This window comes from Hetaerina americana, unplaced genomic scaffold (assembly GCF_022747635.1).
Source record: "Hetaerina americana unplaced genomic scaffold, ioHetAmer1.1.p SCAF_4, whole genome shotgun sequence".
Classification (NCBI taxonomy): Eukaryota; Metazoa; Arthropoda; class Insecta; order Odonata; family Calopterygidae; genus Hetaerina; species Hetaerina americana.
In genome coordinates, this window is record NW_027286985.1 from 54,393,665 (window position 1) to 54,416,135 (window position 22,471).

At 40.7% G+C, this 22,471-nt stretch overlaps 1 protein-coding gene across 1 annotated transcript in view; it reads right to left on the bottom strand.

Annotated features, from left to right (window-relative positions):
* The window catches only part of Smg6 (Smg6 nonsense mediated mRNA decay factor), a 174,360-nt gene that overhangs the window by 11,892 nt on the left and 139,997 nt on the right, over nt 1–22,471 (bottom strand). The window lies entirely within an intron of this gene.

The following is a 22,471-nucleotide window of genomic DNA, read 5'->3' on the forward strand; positions in this document are numbered from 1 at the left end:
ATTAAGTGATACTACCTATAGATCGACAACGCATCTTTTTCTTTAAAGTATTTTTGTGAAAAAGAATAAATTAACTGGAAAAGTTTGCAAATATATATTCATGATTTACCTGAAAAAATCTGATTGAGTTTTTCATTTCTAATATTCCCAAGCGCAAAATAACTACATGCCTACATTTTCTAGAGGAATATAACTCATAGTTGTGAAAAAAGCTATGATGCCAAAAACAAAGAATCAATCCAACAGCGATTCCCGTAGCGAATGAAAATCATCCAGTGATTTCATTGTAATTATGCAAAAAAATGAATCTTTCACAATCTCGGCATACTTTTACTGTAGAAATGTTATAATGTTAGTGAAGGTATCTAATGCATCAGCAATCGCATTGAAAACATGAGCATAACATCAACATTGAAAGCATCAACATACATTCAAAATGAGTTTAGCTAAACGACAATTGCAACAATTATATATCTTTTAAATATTTACATACAGCTTCTTTTTTAATTATTTGACTCCCCCAATGGTACTTCCTCAGCTCCTTGGCCTCCATTTAAATATCCTTGATTACACTTACCAAATTATGCGATTTTTCCTCATTCAGTTCAATTACCAGAGACTGTCCACAACATCGTGTCTTATTATTCTTCATCAGTTTATCTCCAACATTAAAATTAAATTAACATGTCAACAAAATATGATAGCAAGCAATAACATAGTATATTTTTTTAAGGCTTTGACATGTATATTATAACTCGTATTCACTCCCTTAAATTAACACAATATTTTGACTTGAATATTGAATCTTCATTGCCACCACAATATCATTATAAAACACCAAAACATTTTACATTAATGATAAATTTCACTGAAAGAGTGCTGCATGAATGACCTTAATTTTCGTCCGGATTAAACCAAGCTGCTCGCCATTCTTTCATGAAAAACCGTGCAGTAAAAATACTTTCCCCTCACTATAAGAATGCACCACCATATGAAAATAATCCAATGGCTCGAATCGGATCAATTGCATCATTATTATTTCATCATAAAATCATATGGAAATATATCAGTTTCTAAGAGCATGGGATGCTAGTAGAAAGTTTTTATACATTCAACGAATGAATCTATAGTCAATAAAGAGTAAACAAGTTTAACCGAAGAAGAGAGACAAAATAAATGACAAGAATAAACCTGCGCTACAAACCCACTTGACCTTGGATTCACAAAACACTTTCCCAATAACATATGTATCCATTTGTCAAGAAATGCCAACCCAAGTACTACTCTATTTATTATCGCAAAGAAACTACATGACTACATGTTTGAGAAGAGCATAAGCATGCAGAGTCCAAGGTTATTACACTAATTCGTTTACTAATATGTTAAATTGCACTGGAATAGTATACTTTTACAGTGACTGCACACACTGTAAACCAACGTTTTTTTTCAGGGCGTATTATTATAAATTAATAAGTATCCTGAGGTTGCTTCATTCAAATTATACCTACTTTGTTTCTAAGTTTTGGAAGTGGAGACATTTTCGTAACTAAACCGCTGCGTCAACACGCTCAGAAACACCTACTTTATTCTGATTATATAAAAACATGGAATGAAAGTACAATAACTTGCGTGAAGAATACGTGGGTCATTCACTAATTCCTTATGAAAAATAGAAAAACAAATTATTTTGGGTTGATTTTTCTTTAATTTTCGACATAAGCCTCGAAGCCCATAAGCCCTTCAGCTCGACGCACTTTTCCCAGCGTTTCACCAACTTCTTCAAGCTTTCCAAAAAGCAGGATTCCGGGAGGTCCTCAGTGTTGGCGAACACCACCTCGTTCGACGTGAATCGTTTTCCGCCGAACCATTTTTTCGGAGATAAGAGTACATTGTGATTCGGAAATAAGACACCAGTGGTCAAATCTGGCGAATGCGGTGGATTTTGTAATAATTCTAACTTAACTTTAACTTTCGAACTCTCCTCGGGAAAGGTTTTTCGATACAACACAATGCCAAAAAAAAGTAACGGCCGGTTTTCATTTCACATTTTTCGGACTACCCTAAAATTGGAATCGAACGAAAAGTGTCAATTGCCATTCAAATCAATTTGAAAAATGCCTAAAGCAGTTTCCAACATCAGTATTTTCCCCGTATTCGAGGACTTAAGATATAAACAGACTTAAGGAAGGTTAAATGACAATCAATTAATTTTTTATGCACATAACGTTGGGATTTTCAACTCCTTTATGCGTTACGTAATTATTTTACTGCTCTAGGGTCCGAAAACCCATTCCTTAATTTAAACCTCCAGATATACCATTACGGAGAAAATTTAGCATAAACTATTTCACTATTATTACTGGCATCAATGAGTTCACTATTAGGAAAAAAATCCTGATAGTTAAATTTGAAGATACTTTTCTTAAAGTTAACACCATACCATGTCAAATGATTACTAAACGCTTTTCTTCTTGGAGCCTATAAGACAGATATCCAAAATTCCTCACTACAAGGGCCACGACGGCGTACTTAAAAACTCCACACTCAGCTTGAAGATGACAATAGCATCCGGCCCGCTATATTACACGAAAATTCGATGGGGGAAACTTCCAAAGCGTAGTCATGGAAGATGAAAACAAAAAGATATCAGTCAAACGATTATCTTCGCACTGAGTAAAATCTGAGGGCAGACTTTGGGACCGTAAAAAGAGGTGCGAAGGAAAACCGTAAGAAACGAATCGAACCTAAGTCTTCTTCCCGGAAAAAAAGTAAAAGAAGAAAACAGGAGCGACGAGAAGTCATACGAGAGGGTACGCGTCGTTCTCAGTGCGAACCCCGTGCTCTTGAGTTTTGAAGAGCACACAAACGAAAACGACAGTCATCCAATCTGGGGGGAAAAAGAAAGGGATCGCCGTGATTTGAGGAAGAAATAAAACGGCACAACATCTACCCCGTCTCCTTCCTCTCTTATGGACGCTGAGGAACCTCGCAGCCCACCCTCTGGACAATTGAAGGAGGGGTAAAGTTGCGGGGGGAAGGGATGGAGTTCTGGAGAGAACCGACAGAAAAAGAAAAGACTGACAGGGTGAGGTTCAGGAAAAACGTTTCCCAAACAGTCCAACACGGAGCAATGACAAAATACTGTGAAAAAACCGTTGGAAACCCGAAGACATGGGGCAGAAATCCTAGAAGGGGGATGGCGACACGCTCGGACGTTCAAATCTGTTCGATCACTTTTCCACGAGGGAAATATTTTCCTGGCTTAAAAACCAGCGCCCTTCCCTAATCATACTCGGGAGTAAATGCGCTCATTTGGGAGAGTCGTGACTTAGAAGGCAAATATCCACATCCTCCAGACTCACTCAGAAGTCCAAGGCATCAACTGAACATTCAAAATTATTCGTGCATGTTTTTTTTTCGATCAACACCAAAGAAAACTTAATAAATCTCACAATAGTGACGCAGCAGAGTAAAAAGAAGAATAATTATGGGCAAACTCAATTTTTATGTTCAGTATCTATTCTACACTGAGAGGATTTTACGAGATCTCAACTGTTACGACTTTCCACACCTATCAAACTCAGGTGGAGAAATATATCATCGCCTCAGCGTGTACGCTAGCATACTGAAATCAGGAACATATTATTTCAATATTATTTTATTATTTATTTTAAGTAATCATATTATTTCAATGTTATTTTATTATTTATTTTAAGTAATCTTCCGGTTAAGGTAGGTTTTGGATAAACAACTACCAAATAAATATTTTGTTACTCGTAACAGAACACAATCCAGCAACCTAGCCTACATCAGGTCCCTCTTCATCTCTTAGTACTTCCTCCCTTCATCCCGTCCAACATGCCTATACTGTTCCTTCCCTTTCCTCGTTTACCAAACAGTCTCCCCTCTATTACGCTCTTCAACATCCCACTGCCGTCAACGTCAACTGCCATCAATACACCCTTTATCGATTTTTCCTGCCTCCTAAGGATTTCTCCCAACAAACCCCTCTCTTCACCCACCATCCCAAGTGCTTCCTCATTTGTTTTCTTCTCTGTCCATTTCACCTTCTCCACCCTTCTCCACACCCACATTTGAAAAGCCTTCAATCTACGTCTATCCTCCTGCTTCAATGACCACGTTTCCGCGGCGTACATAACTACGCTCCACATCAAAGTTTTGACGAGTCCTTTCTTAACATCCTTACTCAGCGTCCCTGTCATGAACTCCCTCCTCGTTGTGAAAGCCTCTTTGCCTAGCGCAAAGTAGCTTCATTAATAAGTACTTCCACCATATAATCAGGAAGCATTAAATCAAGAAATCCTTAGTCATTGATGCAGTGCCGGCAGAAATTTGAGGTACTGGCCTTCACGTAGGGAATAATCAGGGAAAGAAAAGGAGGAAGAATTTTAAGGATAAGAATCGACGCGACTCGGTGATAGAAAGTAAGCCGCTAGAGCAGCAGAGAGCACTTGGGAAAACAAACGATTTGTAATACCTTAAATGCATTAGGATTTGCCCATAGTTTTCACGATTAACACCAAACAATAGTAGGCGATGAAGACTTGAAATCTGTATTGGGGTGAAAAAGGCGATTAATAAGATGGATGAAGTAAATTAAGAAACATACCTTTACTATGGTAAAATTTGGATTTATCCGGCGAAGGCGAACAAAATTAAACAACGAAACTGCCAGACGCGAATCAAATGTTAATTTTAGCAGCAGTTTGAATTGTATCGAGCAATTTCTGTTGCTATTTCAGGATGCACCTCGTACATCACAATAAATCATCGTTCCATATGAACCAGGAATATCAACGAATGGAGATAATTAAAGCACTTCGTTACCAGAAGGAATACAGAATTACTGAATTTTATGAATAGTTAACAGTAGCGAAAACGTACCCGGAAAAACATCTGAAGTTAGCCACTGAAACATTATGTCAAATTAACTCTGTCAATAGAAATATTACACTAAGGTGTTTAGGAGTTTGAGACAAGACGTTTTTCCTATTAAAAACATAGAGCATAACATTCAAAATCAATTTCCAAAGTACGATGGAAATGAAAGAAATAATTATCAAATTACTTTTAGTTGCTGCGGCAAGATGCAATTGATTGATCAATAGATCAATCTTGCCTGATGAAATCACTTGATGAAGTCGACTGTACGACGAAACCGGTTGTTTTAAATTAAATTCAGTGGAACTTACAAAGTTTTTATTTTTCATAATTAATCTATTGATCATTTATAATTTATTATACGAGAAGACTTATACAAGATAAATTATGGCATCCAGTATCATTATCTTTGTAACATCCTTTTCAAGTCATAAGAGTCTGTATCGTTTAAAGATACACTTCCGCAAGTAAATTTCTCGTCGAGAGTATAAAATGCCAAAAGACTTCTCTATTTTATGTGTACCATGGGCATTCGCACCCTTTCTCGGAAGCACACCGAGTGAACGCCAAGTCCGCCGAAGTCAATTCCCACACGGCTCCTTACATGGAATAAAGACCACTTCGCAGCACTTTTCCCGCGACGCAAATTGTCGCCACATCCCTCAACTCGCGTTTGGACCACCCCCTCTCACTTCCTTTCCCACCCGTCCCCCTTCCCTACCCATCACGCTGTCTGAAAATCCAGTGGTGACTTTGATAGATGTTCGCGGCACATGTGGGGACACAAACCTCTGGCTTCGAAAAAAAACACCGGAAATTAAAAATCGCTCCGGAGTGAAATACCGTTAGGAATGTCATTTCTCACTCCCTCCCCCCTCGTTCCCCTTTCCTTCAAACTCCTTTTCCCTCCACGGTTGCGGAGAACGAACGATGGAAGGACGACGACGGCAGCGGGAGTGTGTGTTGTCGGGCCTACGTGCGTGAACGTGCGTGCGAGTATGAGAGAGACGTAACCACGAAATGTGTGGAACATGGCCAAGGATCAATCGCGGGTGACGGAGGCGGGGGCGGACGGTGAAAGAGAGAGACTAACCTCGGCCAACCGCGCGGGCAGAAGCCTCTCCTTGGGACGGACAGGTGCAGAGGGAGGGGCTGAGGGTGTGTGGGCGGAGAGGCGGGCAACGGGGCGGGATGGGAAGGGGTGGTGGAAGGGATGAGAGGCAAGAGTTCAAATCGGGAGGCACATCTGCCCCCCCTTTCCATTGCGCGCTCTCGGGTCTGCCCGCCGAGAGTAGGCCACGACGTTGGAAGCTAATTGCACCCGCTCGGCCCACCCCGCCGACTCCCCCAAAAAACCGACTGACCACGTAGCGGGAAAAATTCTAGAGGGTACGGACTTCCCATGGAAAACAGCTTCCCAGGGAAACGAGACGATTTTCCGGGGGGTGGAGGGGGGGAGTTGATATCATTCTTTCTACTTGTCTAGGATCACGTTCGAGAAGAAAAAGTGCCGTAACGAAGCTAGACGTCTCCGGCAATGAGCGCAAGGATAACGGAACTCACGAGGGTTAAATTACAGCACGGGGGCTTCAATACAAAATTACTACCATTTGGGATAACTCTATAGTAACGGCTCTGACTCCTTGCATCTTGGTGTAGGACTCCTCTGAGTCCTACACCAAGATGCAAGCTCACCTAGTGATCTATTTCACCCTATCCGAACATAAGGAGACGCCCCACCACTGGTGTGCACGGAGATGAGGAAAACTTCTAAGTACAGGTAAATGAACACCAAATGAAAAGAGAAAATGTCGAATGACTCGAGACTCCAGGGACTCGAAATATTGTAACTCACAATTTTTCCAAAGACTAACGCCGATAACTGCTAATTTCTCCACGCTTGTTATCCATTTTAATTTTATATTCGACTGTGTACAGCAGCAAAACGTGATGGCACAAATATTTCGATGAAAGCAAAATTCACCCTTATCCTAAAAATTACTCGTAGCTAAACAATTTTATGGGATCATATATCAAGCGCGAGGAAGTAATTTATAATGTACCGAGATCGTGTGATTACACCAGATGTTTTTGACAGCAGATTATACAATAGATACAAAAATCTGCATTGAACTCAAATGCTGTTACAACATCCATCAAAGGAAGGAAACCACGACGCCATCAACGGTTCGCTCATATGGCTCGCTTATAAAGGAACTCCTTGTCTTAGGTCTCCACCTGAATGCATAGTTTTTGTCAGAACTCTTCCAAGGCCTTGCCAAACCCGAATTCTCTTGAGTCAAAGGGCAACGGGAAAATCTTGTCGTGGGGAAGGAGCCGGACAAAGAAAGTAGGAGATACAAGTTCGAAGATGCTGCGGAGCAAGGAATCTAAAAGAGCCACGTCAGCTAAACTTCTTCACGACCTCTTTAAAGATCGCTATCCCTTATCTCGCTATTCGGGGAATGTTTTGAATTACACCGACAAAGAATGCCGTGGAATATAAAGCCCCAAAGGCTTCGGCATAAATTTAAGTCGACGTCCTCTAGCTCCCACTCCGAAAATAGAAAACAATCCCCGGACCGAGACCACTGGCTGGTTTAATATATCATTTAGCACCGTTAAGTTAATGAATATTTTGCCGTAGTCAAGATTGAATTATATTTTATCCTAAATTATACTTAACACTTTGAAGATATTTATAATAAATGACAGGATGCAGTAAAAACCGAAATATACACCGGAAATAAATAAATACACCATTTCAAAGAAGAGTATTTTTATCATTTACACTGAAATCTGGGCAGAAACGCTAATGCTCTCCCTCACTAATTGCATTCACTATCGTCTTTCTCTAAGGACGCCGCAAAATTTGCTGTTCTTTACCCTGCTTTGATTCTGATTACATTATCCTAATTAATTTAAAAATATGAGACAAACTATAAGTTTCCACCTTTCAGCCGCTTTTCACTGAAGAATAAATTTCTAAAGAAAATAAAACCGCCTACATTCAGAAAAAAGCCTGAAGACAAAATACAATTGATGGACATGGTACATTAATATAGAAACAATATAACTATTACTTGTTTCCAGGGACTCCGATCGTTAACATAATTTCATTCTGAAAGTAATACATTAATGACAATTAAAATGAAATAAAGTTCAGGGGACTTGGTAGTCTACGGGTAGAGCGTTAAACTACTGACCAGAGAGCCCGGGTTCGATTCCAGGGCACTCCTCTCAGGTACCCTCCGTTCCATCCAAGCTGTGCTTTTTTAAGTACCATATTTTTCCAGGGAAGCCAAAGGGGAAAGGAACTGCCCCCCCAATCCTGATAAGTGAATTTCACTTGCCGTTGGGTTTAGCATTGGGTGCACTCTACCATTACCTGCCAAACCTACCTTCCGGTTGATTACTGTTTACGGTTTTTTTTATATATTAATTTTAAGTCCTCGCAGGGATCTGAACCCCCGACCTATGACTGATCGATAATACTGCATACCTAATATATCACACCGATGAAAAAATACCATGCATTTAGAAATATTTGTTAAAGCAACAACCAAAACTACATATTAACGGGTCCTCTCCATAACAAATTTACATTAACGACAAAGGATATCGCACCCATTTTTGTCGCAAGAGGCAGAAAATAACATGGTGAAAACGAATGAACCCATTCCAGTGCCAAAATAAGAGCACCACGACGCAACATTAGGCACGATTGAATGGGGAACTTACAAGGGACATCCCGGCAAAACGGGGGAGAGTCGCAGACGGCACATCTCCATCACTTAAGCAGTCGGGGAAAGGGTGTGCAAGGAGAGCAGGAATCGGAGCGAAGATGGCGGGAGGAGGATAAGGAAGCGGTCGGGAGGGAAGGAGAGGACGAGAGGGAAATGCAGGAGAGGGCACACACGATGACGGGGAAGGAACGAGGGTGGACGGAACGGTGTGGGGGAGGAGTAAGTGAGAGAAGCACTCCAAATCTGCGATGGAGGAGGCGGAGGAACCCCGGGGAGAGCGAGAGCAGGGAGGAGAAGCGATGAAGAAAAGGAAGGAGTTGAAAGGCGTGATTTTTTAGGAAGTTCGACGACCTCCTCCTCGGGGAGATGGAGGGAGAGGGAGGTGGGAGGGAAATAAGATGGCTAGCAAGCGATGCCACTTGCCTCTAAACATACACACACACGCATGCACATTCACGCAAAATCACTCATAAAATATCAACCCCCACCCCATTGCGCCATTATTTTCCAACCCGCCGGCCGAAGAAACACCCATCCTCCCCCGGCCAAGAAGAACGCCCTCCCACCCGTTCCAAACTCTTCTCCTCTCCCCCTCTCCGACCAACCGACCGCAAACAAACACCCCCTCCCCCCCGCTCTACTCCTCTCATACACCGCCATGGATGTAAAAAAGATGGGAGGGCGGACGGGAAGAGGTGAGAAGAAAAATTGAAGAGGGGAGGAGAGAGATATCTAGGAGGGTAAGGATAGGGAGTGAAGAATTCTCATTCCCACTCACCTCCCCCATTGGGGAACCCTGGGACGTTACGTGTCTACCCCCTTTGTACTTCACCGCCATCGGCAGACCTGAAGGGGGCAATGGTCTGCGGTCACTGGTCCGTGGACCTATGGGTGTCCGTAATCTCGAATCCAACCGCGGGACGCGTTTCACCTATCCCGAAAATTCTAACTATTTCCGGTCTTGCTCCACTTGGGGAAACCAAGCACTCATTTGAATGGTCCCGGGAACGCATTATTATAGGTCATAACTGGGACGGGCCACCGTTGGTTTTCATCACATGTTATTGGCTATGCATTATATCTTAACAGCAGTTCGTCTATTCCGGAATGTTTGTTTATTTGTTTCGCGAGAATATCAAAAGATAATCACCATTAAAATGTTCATAACTCTTTTAATGACTATTCAGGGTTATCTGAAATGCATCAGAATCACTATGAAGTTCTCATCGCCATTTTCAAACAACCTTTACCCAAGAACATTGGGTACATCCAAAATGAAACTAACTTCTCCAAAACTGTAATGTGGTCAAGTGTCATTGCAATTGCAATCGGTTTATAATAGAGACGCAACAATTGCACAAAGATGTAGTACAATTTAATTTTTTCCAGTTCATTTTCAATGACCGAGATACATAATGAAATATCACATATTTATATTGTAAGCTTATAAATACGAACAGGTAGGAGTGTGAAAATTGACTTCTTCACATTCGCCTTCCAGGCAAAATTATAAATTATAATCTTCATGGAGCTCAAGCAACCTAATGGAGAAGACAATTTAGAGCAGTTAAGCAAGTACTGGGTTTGCCTACGGGGAATGGGGGATGTCATGGTGACAAATTCAACCAATCACTCTTCCTATTAATGATGCAATTATTTGAAGTGCTCTTAATTGGGGGAGGGCTCGATTAGAAGAGGAACATATGATGCAATTTTAAAATAGCCCGCAGCAATCAATATTGGGAACCAGGCCGCCAATTCGGGATCCGGAAACCGCTACGGAAATGTTGGGCGCCTCTCCATCCTCCCGAGTCGGGGGTTGGTCCTTTCATTTTCACCCGAGACCGAACAGCTCCCGTGGGAAGCGGTTACGGTATAGAGCCGTGCCACCGATCGGCGAAAGCGGTAGGGGGAGAGAAAAGCGATTTATGAATCCGCCACCTAACAACCCCCTCATTCCACTCGTAACATTTAAGCGGATCGGACGCGCATCTGGAGGGAGGAGTGAGAGAACACCCACTCGCCAAGCAGTAAAAAAAATCACTTTCCAAAAAATGCAGCCAACATTTTTTTACGCCCCATCCAGACGTCACTCAAAACATTTCTCCGTCCAGCGCGAATATCTCAGGGGAAAACGGGTGGGGGGAGGCGTGAAAGAATCGGTGGATGTCGGGTGGGAAAAATTAAATCTCGAGAGAGATCCGGATTTTCTGGTCCCAGCAAACTCATGACGCGTCCTCTGCCCACTTGCTCCTCCACCCCCATTTGCTACGCAAACGCCGCCCGTGCATCCCCCCCTACCATCGGTCCTCGGCCCGGAGAGACCCTTCCGCACGCAACGGTCAACCCGGCAAAGGCGCCGAGAATGCCGCCGGAAGGAATGACCGACGAGACTTCGTAGAAATCATCATTCCCCCACCATCCACCGTCGCCACTCGGGCGAGGCCTTCCCCGTCTTCGGAGACGCAGCACCAATGGCGGCCGAGAGGTTTTAATCGACCACAACTCACAAAACAACTTCCGAGCGTACGTCGCATCATACAATGTCATAAGCAATTAGGGTTGTTGAGTCGTCGTGGGATTGATATTTACTTTTCCTTTTGGTCCGAGTTGAGTCTTGAACAAGCCTCCCGTCACCACTTCTTGCAAGAGAACAATTTCCTATTGATTGTGGCTTACCAGAAGACATTAACTGAGATTACAACTCGTCAGCAGAATGGTTTTGATAATTATCGTTCTGATAAAACTTTTTCTACTCCTCAAAAACAGAGAATCGATAAAAAATATAAGGTGAAACAAAAATTATAGCGTAATTAGTTTTTGCGACGTATCTTATTGTGAAGTTTCACGCGGAGCGTAAAAAAGGCGTAGGTATAAAATACTTCAACATTTCTACTTATCGTATGCATCTGCGAAAATTCCCCGATGGCAAACATTTTACCAAGAAGAGCTTTCTATTCTTTCCATTTTCGATAGCAGACTCATCCCCACGCATAGAAAAAACAAATTTAGAGTCGCGGAAAGAGGGAATTTTAAGCACCAATGTTTCCGGTATCTGTGACTATGCAAAGGCATCCGTGGGAATAACTCTAATAATCCGAAAAAGATAAAGAAAAGCAGTATTACACCGAAACACACTACCAGGAAGAGAAAATTTACCTATGTACCTAGGTCGGAGGCTATTTCTTATCAAACATTCAACCTCTTGCGGATGTCGCTGAATAAGAAGAACAATTAGCAATGAAAGAGCGTCTTTATCGCCCACGCTCGAGGGACTGAAAGAAGAGCTACAGGAAAAAAAATCATTCCAATCGCCGAAATGAAAATAAACGGGATATGTTAGCGCTGTTTGGCACTGAATTAGGGCGATGATGAGATTGCTAAGCAAAGTATTAGTTCATTACACAAGAAAATTATTCAAAGATAAGATGTGTAATCACGTTTGTAATCGGATAATTTATACTGAAGGAAATATCACATTCCAGCTTGTAAAGCTAAGGTATGTTCATTGGAAACACTCTTATTGTTAATTCCGCTGAAATTGCATTGCGCAGTGCGGCACGTCCAAATTTTAATCAATGGATATATTCTTAATCAGGTTATACAATGCAAACACCCACATGTACGTTTGTTTATATACACATACATATATATAAATATATATATATATATATATATATATATATATATATATATATATATATATATATATTTATATATATACATAAATATTTATATATATATATATACATATATATATATTATATATACATTATTTATGTATATACTATTAATAGTAAAATAATACAATTGAATAGTCCGATTCAAGTTAAAAAATGAAAACGTGTCTCAGGAACTACTCTAGCGATAAAAATCCCACATTCCATTTATTCTACATGAAAACCGGTTGATTGCCTCCGAATGTATTGAAAGTTAAGACGCAGAAGCAGGGAAGCGCTTGGAGAATACCAAAGAGAGAATAAGATGTAAATAACACCACCAGCGATCAGAAATCGAAAGAAATATTATCAAGTGTTAGACATAAAGTTTAAGGTTGGTTGTCGCCTTACCGAGTAACATGAGAGAAGTAATAGCATGAAAGACAGTTAATGAGACATACTCGACCATAACACAAAAATCGTTAATAAATGACTGGTCGTAAAAAGATAACGAACCTAACGGAAGGGACAGCTACTCGGATAGATATGAAGAGATTTCAGAATCCTGAAGGGATCTAATGGCTTTGCTTTCGTACGAAAGGGAATGCTGGGGATGCTGGGGATGCATGCAGGCATAGATTTACAAGACCTATGTATTCCATGGCATGTACATAACCACGCTCCCGGGTATAAGCACCGGCAACAAAACACGCAATTAAATCGCATAATTTAGACGGATGGAATTAAAAATCTCAAAATGTTCAGGTTGCCTCTCTTTCAAAGGATGTAAGGACTTAATCAAATCTGACAGGCTAATGTGGAGAACATGACCTTACGCCGTTCATTTGCATGTGCGCGGCAAATGGTGATAAGATATCCACAAATTATAAGAAAATAACTACCAGTTTTCACTGAAGATTTAGGCAAGACTTCATTCCTTAAACGGATAAGTGTAATTATCTTCCAATCAATATCATAAGCGCAACTGCATTTTTTCCTTAGTTATAACTTTATCTTCTTCTTTATATGTTCGTAAATGCCTTTCGCAAATTCGTCGTATAAAAAACATCCAATTAGCATTTCGTGAAATAACAAAATATTCCATCAATGGTGTTTTAAATGGAGGGACGAGTTCACACGCCCTTCGCCAAGAACACGAAGCAAAACATTCCAACAGAGCGCGATCAGGAAATATTTTAAAGAAGTTCATTAGTCGATTGTAAAAAAATGAATGATGGTACAGCAAGAGTTCTTATCATGCCTTCCACACTTCATTGCAGTGCACAGACGGGCAAGGAACTTCAAACGATTTCGGGAGAATGAATGCCATTGGTTTCGATGAATAACCTTTGAAGAAGTTTCGAGTATGGAATACTGACAACATATTTTGTTGGAAATATAAGAATAGGCAATATACATGATAAAAATTATAATAAGGCGCTCTCTCCGAAATTCTTGAAAATTGACAATTTTCAATATTTTGTAAGAATGGTGCCATAATGTAATCCAATATACTACCTTGATCAAAAATTTCCCGGAATTTATTCAGAAAATTAAAAATACAAGTTTATTCATCTAAATCTATATTGTCCCCTTCAAAGTAATCCCCATCGACTGCAACACACTTATGCCAGCGCTTGATCCAATCCTCGAAACATTTTTTATATTCGGTTTTCGGTATGTCCATCAGTGCTTCCTGCGATTTTTCCATTACTTCCTCTCGGCTGCTAAAACGCGTTCCCCGTAATGGTTTTTTAACTCGATTGAACAGAAAGAAGTCACAGGGAGCCAAATCAGGTGAATTCGGTGGCTGTTGGATGGTATTTGTTGCATTTTTCGTCAAAAAATTACGAATAATGATAGCACTGTGCGACGGTGCGTTATCATGGTGCAAAATCCACGAGTTTTCTGCCCACATTTCTGGTCTCTTTCGGCGAATTGCTTCACGCAAACGTCTCATAACGCCCAAATAATACTCTTTGTTTACTGTCTGGCCTTCTGGCAAAAATTCATGATGCACTACACCGTTGTAATCCATGAAAACCGTCAGCATTGCCTTCTTTTTTGACTGAAAACGACGTGGTTTTTTTGGTCTCGGCTCATTTGGTGAACGCCATTCACTTGCCTGATGTCTGGATTGCGTGTCGTACTCATAAACCCACGTCTCGTCTCCAGTAATGATCCTTTTGATGAATGTGGGATCGGATTCAGCCTCGCAAATCATGTCTTTTGCGACGTCAACACGGTCTCTTTTTTGCATGAAATTGAGGTCTTTTGGCACCAACTTTGCTGCTACACGACGGAAACCCAAATCATTAACCACAATGTCTTGGGCGGATCCATAGGCAATGTTCAAGTCCTCCGCTATTTCTCTGATGGTTAATTTGCGGTTATTGACCAACATTTCTTTTACTTTATCAATTTTTTCACCGACTTTCGATGTCGATGGTCTGCCACTGCGTTCATCATCTTCGATTGACTCACGACCACTTCTGAACCGCTCGTGCCACTGGTAAACGACCGTTTTTTTTAGAGAATCGGTACCGAAACACTTTTCCAACATTTCCAACGTCCGTGCGCCACTAAATCCGTTTTTTACGCAAAATTTAATACAAGTTCGTTGTTGCAAATTTAAATCCATTTCTGCAATTGTAAAAAATCGCCAACACACACAGAGATAGATGTACTCTTGGCTACGTAACTTTTGCAAATGTCAAGTTATGACACTAAGATTTAAAGGGAATATCAACAACAGATGTACCAATTTAGCAAAAAAAAACAGAACTCAAAACGGAACGATGGGAGCGCCACACGGTGGTTATTCCGGGAACTTTTTGATCAAGGTAGTAAAATGAATTTAATCCGTTGAGGTTTCCCGATGATTCTTATTTTTCATCGAAGAAACAAAGATTATAAATGCAATAGCTCCGCGGTTATTATATATATATATATATATATATATATATATATATATATATATATATATATATATATATATATATATATAATATATATTATATATATATATAACCATAAACACAGTAATCAACCCGAAGGTCGGTTTAGTAGGTGATGGTAGAGTTCACCCAGTACTAAGCCCTATACGGCGTGTGAAATTCACACATCAGGGTAGGGGGGCCAGTTCCTTTCCCTTTGCCGGTTATGGTTTCCCAGGAACATCTGGTACCCGAAAAATCACTTAAGCTTGGGTGGAGCTGAAGGTGTCGGGAATCGAACCCAGGACCCTCCGGTCGGCAGTCCAACATTCTACCCACTGGACTACCGCGACCCACATATATACGAGGGTCATCCGGAAAGTAGTACCCGTTCGTGAAATAAAGACACAAAAGTAAATATTAACAAACATAAAAAATTTTATTTGAAAGAGGATACTTTAAACTACTTCTCAACATAATCTCCAAGCAAATTAAGGCATTTGTCATATCGTGTGACAAGTTTCTGTATTCCTGCTGCATAGTCCTTCGCCGCCAGCTCATTGAGATACGCGAGGGACCCATCTTGCACAAATTTTTGCATAATGCAGATGGTGTTTAACAATTTCATGAACAATTGTTCGAGAAACATTGGGAAAATGCTCACAGATGTCATCAATTGTGACGCGCCGATCGTTCCTCACGAATTCGTCAACTGAGCTCACCAGTTGGTCTGTAATGACAGACGGTCTCTCCGAACGCTCATCGTCGTGTGTGTTCCCCCTCCCCATGTTGAAGTTGCGACACCACCGCCGAACAGACGACTCGTCCATTACATTGTCTCCATACACCTCCTTTAATTGGCGATGAATATCACATGGGCGAACGTTTCTTGCATTGAGGAATTTAATCACTGCCCTCACTTCACAACTGGCGGCGTTCTCAATTTTTTTAAACATTGTAAACAATCACAGAAACAACACAGGCAATGCTAGCGTCACGCAACTTGGCTCAGAGAAGGCAGACAAGCCACTGAAGCTATCTGACCTCGTCCAGCGGCTACTCGCGTCGTCAGCACTTCATGCGGCACGAACGGGTACTACTTTCCGGATGACCCTCGTATGTATGTATATATATATATATATATATATATATATATATATATATATATATATATATATATATATATATATATATATATATATAAGCTGATAATGGCAAGCCCACTCCCTCTGGCTACCTTATCTAATGAAAATAGCACCTTTGCGCCCATAGCTAATGCTGCCGTGTGTTGACAATCTTCCTCGAACCTGTTTAACATATAAATGCGAACCTGTTTAACATACAAGGGCGTTTTTTTTTTAAAGAGATACGTATACGTTCATGAAATAAAATATCAGCTATGCCGACTTTTCTTTCGCAATACAGTAGTCCCATGGCGGGATGTAAGAAAGAAAAAAGCATCAATGTAATATCTACTGGGATGAATTACATGTGCGCTTTCCACGCGAAAAACATCGCTGATCGGCCGAAGCTTTCAATGGCTTCCCATAAATTATTGTAATCCATGAACGAGTGGACAATAATCAAGATTTAACAGGTTCTTATTGCAAAGGTTTAGAACTCTCTGGACTGCAAGAATAATAAAACGGCCGGCTGTAAAAATGACTTGCCTTTAAGATGTCTTCCCAGGAAATTTGCTGGGGTTAGAACTTACATCTGGGGCACTCGGAGTGAACTAAGTATAATAAGTGAGTCATTTTCTCGTATTGCCATTAGAATTTTTAAAACACAAGAAAAAATTGCGCAGCTCTCTACACGACAGTTCAAGCTCAAATCACGACCCAGAAAACGAAACTATTATCAAGTAGCACTTGCACGGTTCCTTTTTTTGGAAAGGAACGAATGGGTCGTTCATTAATCCATACGATCAAATGTAAGCGGGCCACAAAAGTAGGGCAGTGTCGTAAGTACAGGGTCAAGTAGAGAACAATTATGCCAATATGTAAATGTTTCTTTACGAGGAGTAAGTTTTAAGGGCACCAGTTTTCCATCATTGGAACCGACAATATTTTGAGACCTTTACATCTTAAAATTCGGCGTTTTTTGCACTCGCCGTAAATATTACGTAAGAATGAACTGGATAAAGTCTGACGTAAAAAAGCTCGAATTCAGACAGCACAAATTTTAAACCTAAAAACCTAACGGAATTGGGAGGAAAGATTTCAAGAAGTGGTTCGTATACATCTTATTTCGTCCTTATCAAAATACCGAAACGTTAAAAATCACTCGCGGGCCGAATGCGAGCGAAAAAATATTCGGTTGGGTATACGCGAAGTAATGCACCTACTTATTAAACCCCCATTTTTTAGTCGACATTCAAACCCAACGGCAACACGAAAATAAAACGCAAAACTGCTGAGGTGTTTTCACAAGAAAGAGATAATACTGGAATTGCGTGAGAATTTCCTTTAGCCCAAAAGAATCTTTAAATAATAGAACCCACCATTTGATAAAAACCTGCCAGTGAGTGACTGTTTATTTACGGACGATACCGGCGCGTGACATGAATTTAAATGCGACTAAATGTACTCCTTGAGGCGGGACAAGATGGAATCGTTTCCACCTCCCTAAGCACTATTTACCTTTCGCGCTCATCATCCTTTTACCCTTTCCTCCGCCTCCCATCCAACTCGCAAATACATACTTTCTCCCTCTGCGCCAACTCCTGGAAAATGACTCTTCCCTCTCCCTCGCCCCACCGCGGACTCAGAACGCTGCGCACGACATCAGCTTCGACGGGCAACTGTTGTGCCCGCAGAGTAGAACTACTTCCGGAGTGCTTCGGACGAGCGACGGCATTTTTCACAACGAAATTCCGCAAACTGAACAGGCCGCAAGCGACAACGCTCTTAAGTGGATTTGAGCATTCTGTTAACGCCCCAGCGCTGATTTTCGTAGAGACAACTTCAAGGCTGATAATAGTAAAACGATGGTCGAGCGTCCCAACCCGGTATACCTGGCAAAACAAATTCCTCTCCCCTTCGCGGAAAGTAAAGCAACGGAATGGCAACGGGAACATTTGGCATTTGCGATTTCCAAACGAAACCAGCATAGAAACTTTATCAAAGACGGAAGGGGGGGGAGGGATAATTTTTTCTCAGGAGAAGTCTCTAAACACAAGTCTTTTTTCAAGGATGAAATTATCTATCTTACAATTCAACAAATTGTTTTCAAAGTTTTAAAAGGATAATTTTAATATCTCACGGCATATTCGGAAATGGAAAAATGATCAACCAATGTCCATGGAATTTATGGCTTTGAAGACAGCATCTGTTGGTCTCAACTTGAACAGAAGACTCAGCTCCTCTTACATGAGTAAAGGCTGATCTGATCCTACCAATTGCCATTCTGCAAAATACGGTGATACATGATCTAATTGTGATTTATAGTCCAATGAACTAGCAACGATTCACACATTATTCAAAGGTGTGTGTGGATTGGCCGCAATAATAGCTGGGCTCAGTGATGGAGAAGAAAGTGTAAAAAAATATTAGGTCTAAGAGTACTATGTCATCAGTACGCCTGTTAACTTGGAGGTGATCAAACATAAATAATAACGGAAAATATAACGAAACCCAAGGAAATGGCCTAACACAGGAAATAGCATTAATGAAGAATTAGGCAGCCAAGAGGTTTGAAGGAGCGGAAGAAAGTGGTCATTAGGGCAGTAGGGTCACGAACAATGGAAAAACTTCAGTAGCACCACGGAACAGTAAATCCCAAGAAAGCTGTCTACCAAAAGAGGAAAAATATCCCGAGAACAAAACATTGGCTTCGGATTAGAAAACAATTCATTAATTCAGAATAATTACTGAGGAAGACCTCACATAAATCCATGAAGCTATTAATGAAAAACATGAAAATAAAGAAATGTAAACAAATGCAGGCGCAGGAGCAATTATGGCAGAAACAAGCCAATCCTAGGATTTATGAGCAACTACCTAATTTTTTGCTACACGTGGGGGGTATCGCTTTTAAGTAATTACATTACTTAGAAATAACCAAGACATCTGATGAAATTTATTCCGCATACTACGTGATACTTAGGTACATAACGCTGTAAATTACAGCAATTAATCTTGATTTGTGTCGTTTTAGGAAGCCGCAGATTGAAACTCGCAATATGGAGAAAATAAGATTCTCGCAGTGTGATTAAGTTCTTTCTCCTGAGTGGCCGGCAAATCCAAGATGAAATAATGGCTGTTCATGGAAATGATAGCTCGTCATATGACACAGTTGTGAGGTGGAAAATGAATTTTCAAAATGGCCACATGCCCTTCACAGATGATAAAAGAAACGGAAGGCCATCAGTCACCGACGATCCTACCACAGTGAAAAAAGTGGAGGACTTATCCTATTACCAAATCATCACGAATGAGACTGATCGTAGCACCGGCAGGGTGAGGAAAATTATTCACAAGGAACTGCACAAACCAAAGATTTCAGCAAGCTGGGTTACACGACTATTGACTCCTTTTCAGATGCAAACACGGAACGACCTACATATGTGGCTTCGAAATTTGGCCACAACCACCCTATTCTACCGATCTCGCCCCAAGCGACTTTTTCTTATTCCCAGAACTCAAATAACCATAGCGGGGTCGGAGATTTGACAACACAAATGACCTCATTTAAGAGGTGGAACAAAGGTTTTCGAAAACATTAAGGTTCTATCTCGACCGTTTTTGTAATAATTAAAATTTTACGATTCCCCCTCGTATAAGGCGAAGTTTACTTTGAAACTGCGTAAGGGACGTGAACTTTTGCTAAGATATTATTCTAAGAGATTGGCAGAGGTAAAGGAAGCATTTAAAATCAAATACCTTTCCTTTCTTCTTTTACCGACAAAAAATGCTATCTCCCCGCGATTCCAGATGCTTTTTTGCCCAACCATAGGTTTTCTCCAGGTTCTTTCCAGAATTTCACCACATCCGTTTTTTCCTGACTACCAAGAATTCAAGGATCAATGGTCAACTTGATATATCCATACGTTCAATCCTGGCATACGATAAAAAAGCACTATAATAATATCTCAAGGTTTATATGGTATTGCCATTACTAAAGATGGCAAACTATTAAATGACTAGGGAATGAGCAGCAATGTTAACAGCCGTCTAACGCGATCCCTAATTTGGCACTGAAATATAATACTTAATTTCGGGTAACCCTTTGAATAGAATTCAATTTTGGAGGCCGATTCGATTTGAAGAACTACCAACGTTAAAATACGAGCACACTCAATTTTATTTTTGAAAGCAACTATTAATCAGATTCAAAGACAATTTGGATTGGACAAGTTTTGCTTTTAAAATCAAACAAAGTAAATGATTAATAGCTAACTCAGAAATAATGTTTTCCACACCTCTTACGAGCAATTCATTCCTTGTCATGGTAAGATCCAAGACTGTCTATTTTGCGAATAACCACCTCCTTGCTTCCTAATCTAAACATAACAGTTCCTGCTTCTTCTCAATTCACGATGCATCATCAAGTGATGATCAAAGCTACATCTTAAACGGTATTGTACGATGGAATTTAAATACGGTCATCTCTCCAATATTCAGTTAACACTGAAGTTCTATATGAGTATAATATAAAGAAAAAAGTCACTAAAACAGTAACAATAAACTTTGCTGATAGATTAAAAACCTTTCATGGTTAAATACAGGAAAATAATATGGGAGGGTGAACCGGTTAACACTAGATCCTCAATTTCGTCGAGAATGCTGATGTGCACAGATATTAGCACAGTTAAAAACGCGTGAAGGAGGATCGTGTAACCTTGCAATTTAGTTCGATGTTCAAGACTATGCAAAACTGAATTGAAACCTGAACAACGTGCCATCTAAAATTGCCTATAAAGTTTGAGGAAGCATGACAAATTGATCAAAAATTCATTATTTCAGTACTTGTGGTCAAATTTTTCTACTTCGTCGAAGACACGACAGATGATGCATTTTCGTTTCATAACGCATTGGATGCGTTGAGTACCAGATTGACCGAAGAAAATAAATATTAGGGGACACAAGAACATGAATGAATAGTCACTTAAATTATCATCACAGGGTGTCCGCTCATTTAATGTATTCCCATACACGACTTTTCTCCGAGTTTCCCCCGGAGCATGTCACCACTTGTCCTGATTTTCATCCAGAGGGTTTGGAATTTGACATGACATTTTTATGTGGACCATCACTCCACGCTTTGAGAGGCAAGGAGCCGGTGTTAAACTGCGGGTGCAATTTTTCCCAATCCCTGCACGCTCGATGGCGTAACACTGACACGAACTGATATCATTACCAACAGTAACGTTGTTATAATCGGAACTTCCAGATTCCTATATCATACTAATTTCCTCATCAAATTGCTTACTTTTTTCAAAAGGATTCGGCCCTTTCGCTCATTATTTTCCCGATTATTTTTTAGAAAATGAGTCTCTTTCCCGAATGAGTGGCCGCCCCCGCATTCCAGGATAAGCCAAGGATTTTCCGATGCGCTCGTGCTTCCTCACCCTTCCTATTTGGACAGTAAAAGTACAACGTTATTTCGGTCATTCCCACTTTCTTCGATGCGTGAGCGTGGCTCTAACTTAAAATAGGGTCTCATTTCGCAAAGTCGTATTTCTTTCGGCCCGCTCAGCTGCGAAATTGACAAGAATTAAAAAAGAATTCAAGGATGAAAAATGTGAACAATAATGACCGTGACCTCTAGGTTAACGAGGTATACAGAGAGGACCACGAAGGTAAAATAAAATCATTCCGAAAAAATACATTACAATTGAAATTCAAACGCCGAAGGAGGCAAACACCAGAAAAGTTATTTACACTCCACAGCAGAAGATCCAAGCTACCTAGTACATCCAATTAACTCAGACGAAAATAAACCGGTAAACAAACAGCCACTAAAAACAACCTCCCGATTCAGGAAGCGAATATTTTCGTGGGGCCTAATTATAAAAGTAAGGCCACGCCTTTTTCACGAGCGAGCTTGAGCTCCGAATCCTATCCCCCCCTCAGCTCCATCCAGTTCCAGCCTGATGCCGAACCTGTGGCAAACACGCAAAATTGAGGCGTTAAAAGACAGCCCGGGAGCCCGAGTGGGAGGACTGATTAACCCGAGGGGATAACCCCCCCTCTCATTCCATCTTTGCCGACCTCCCCTCCCCCAC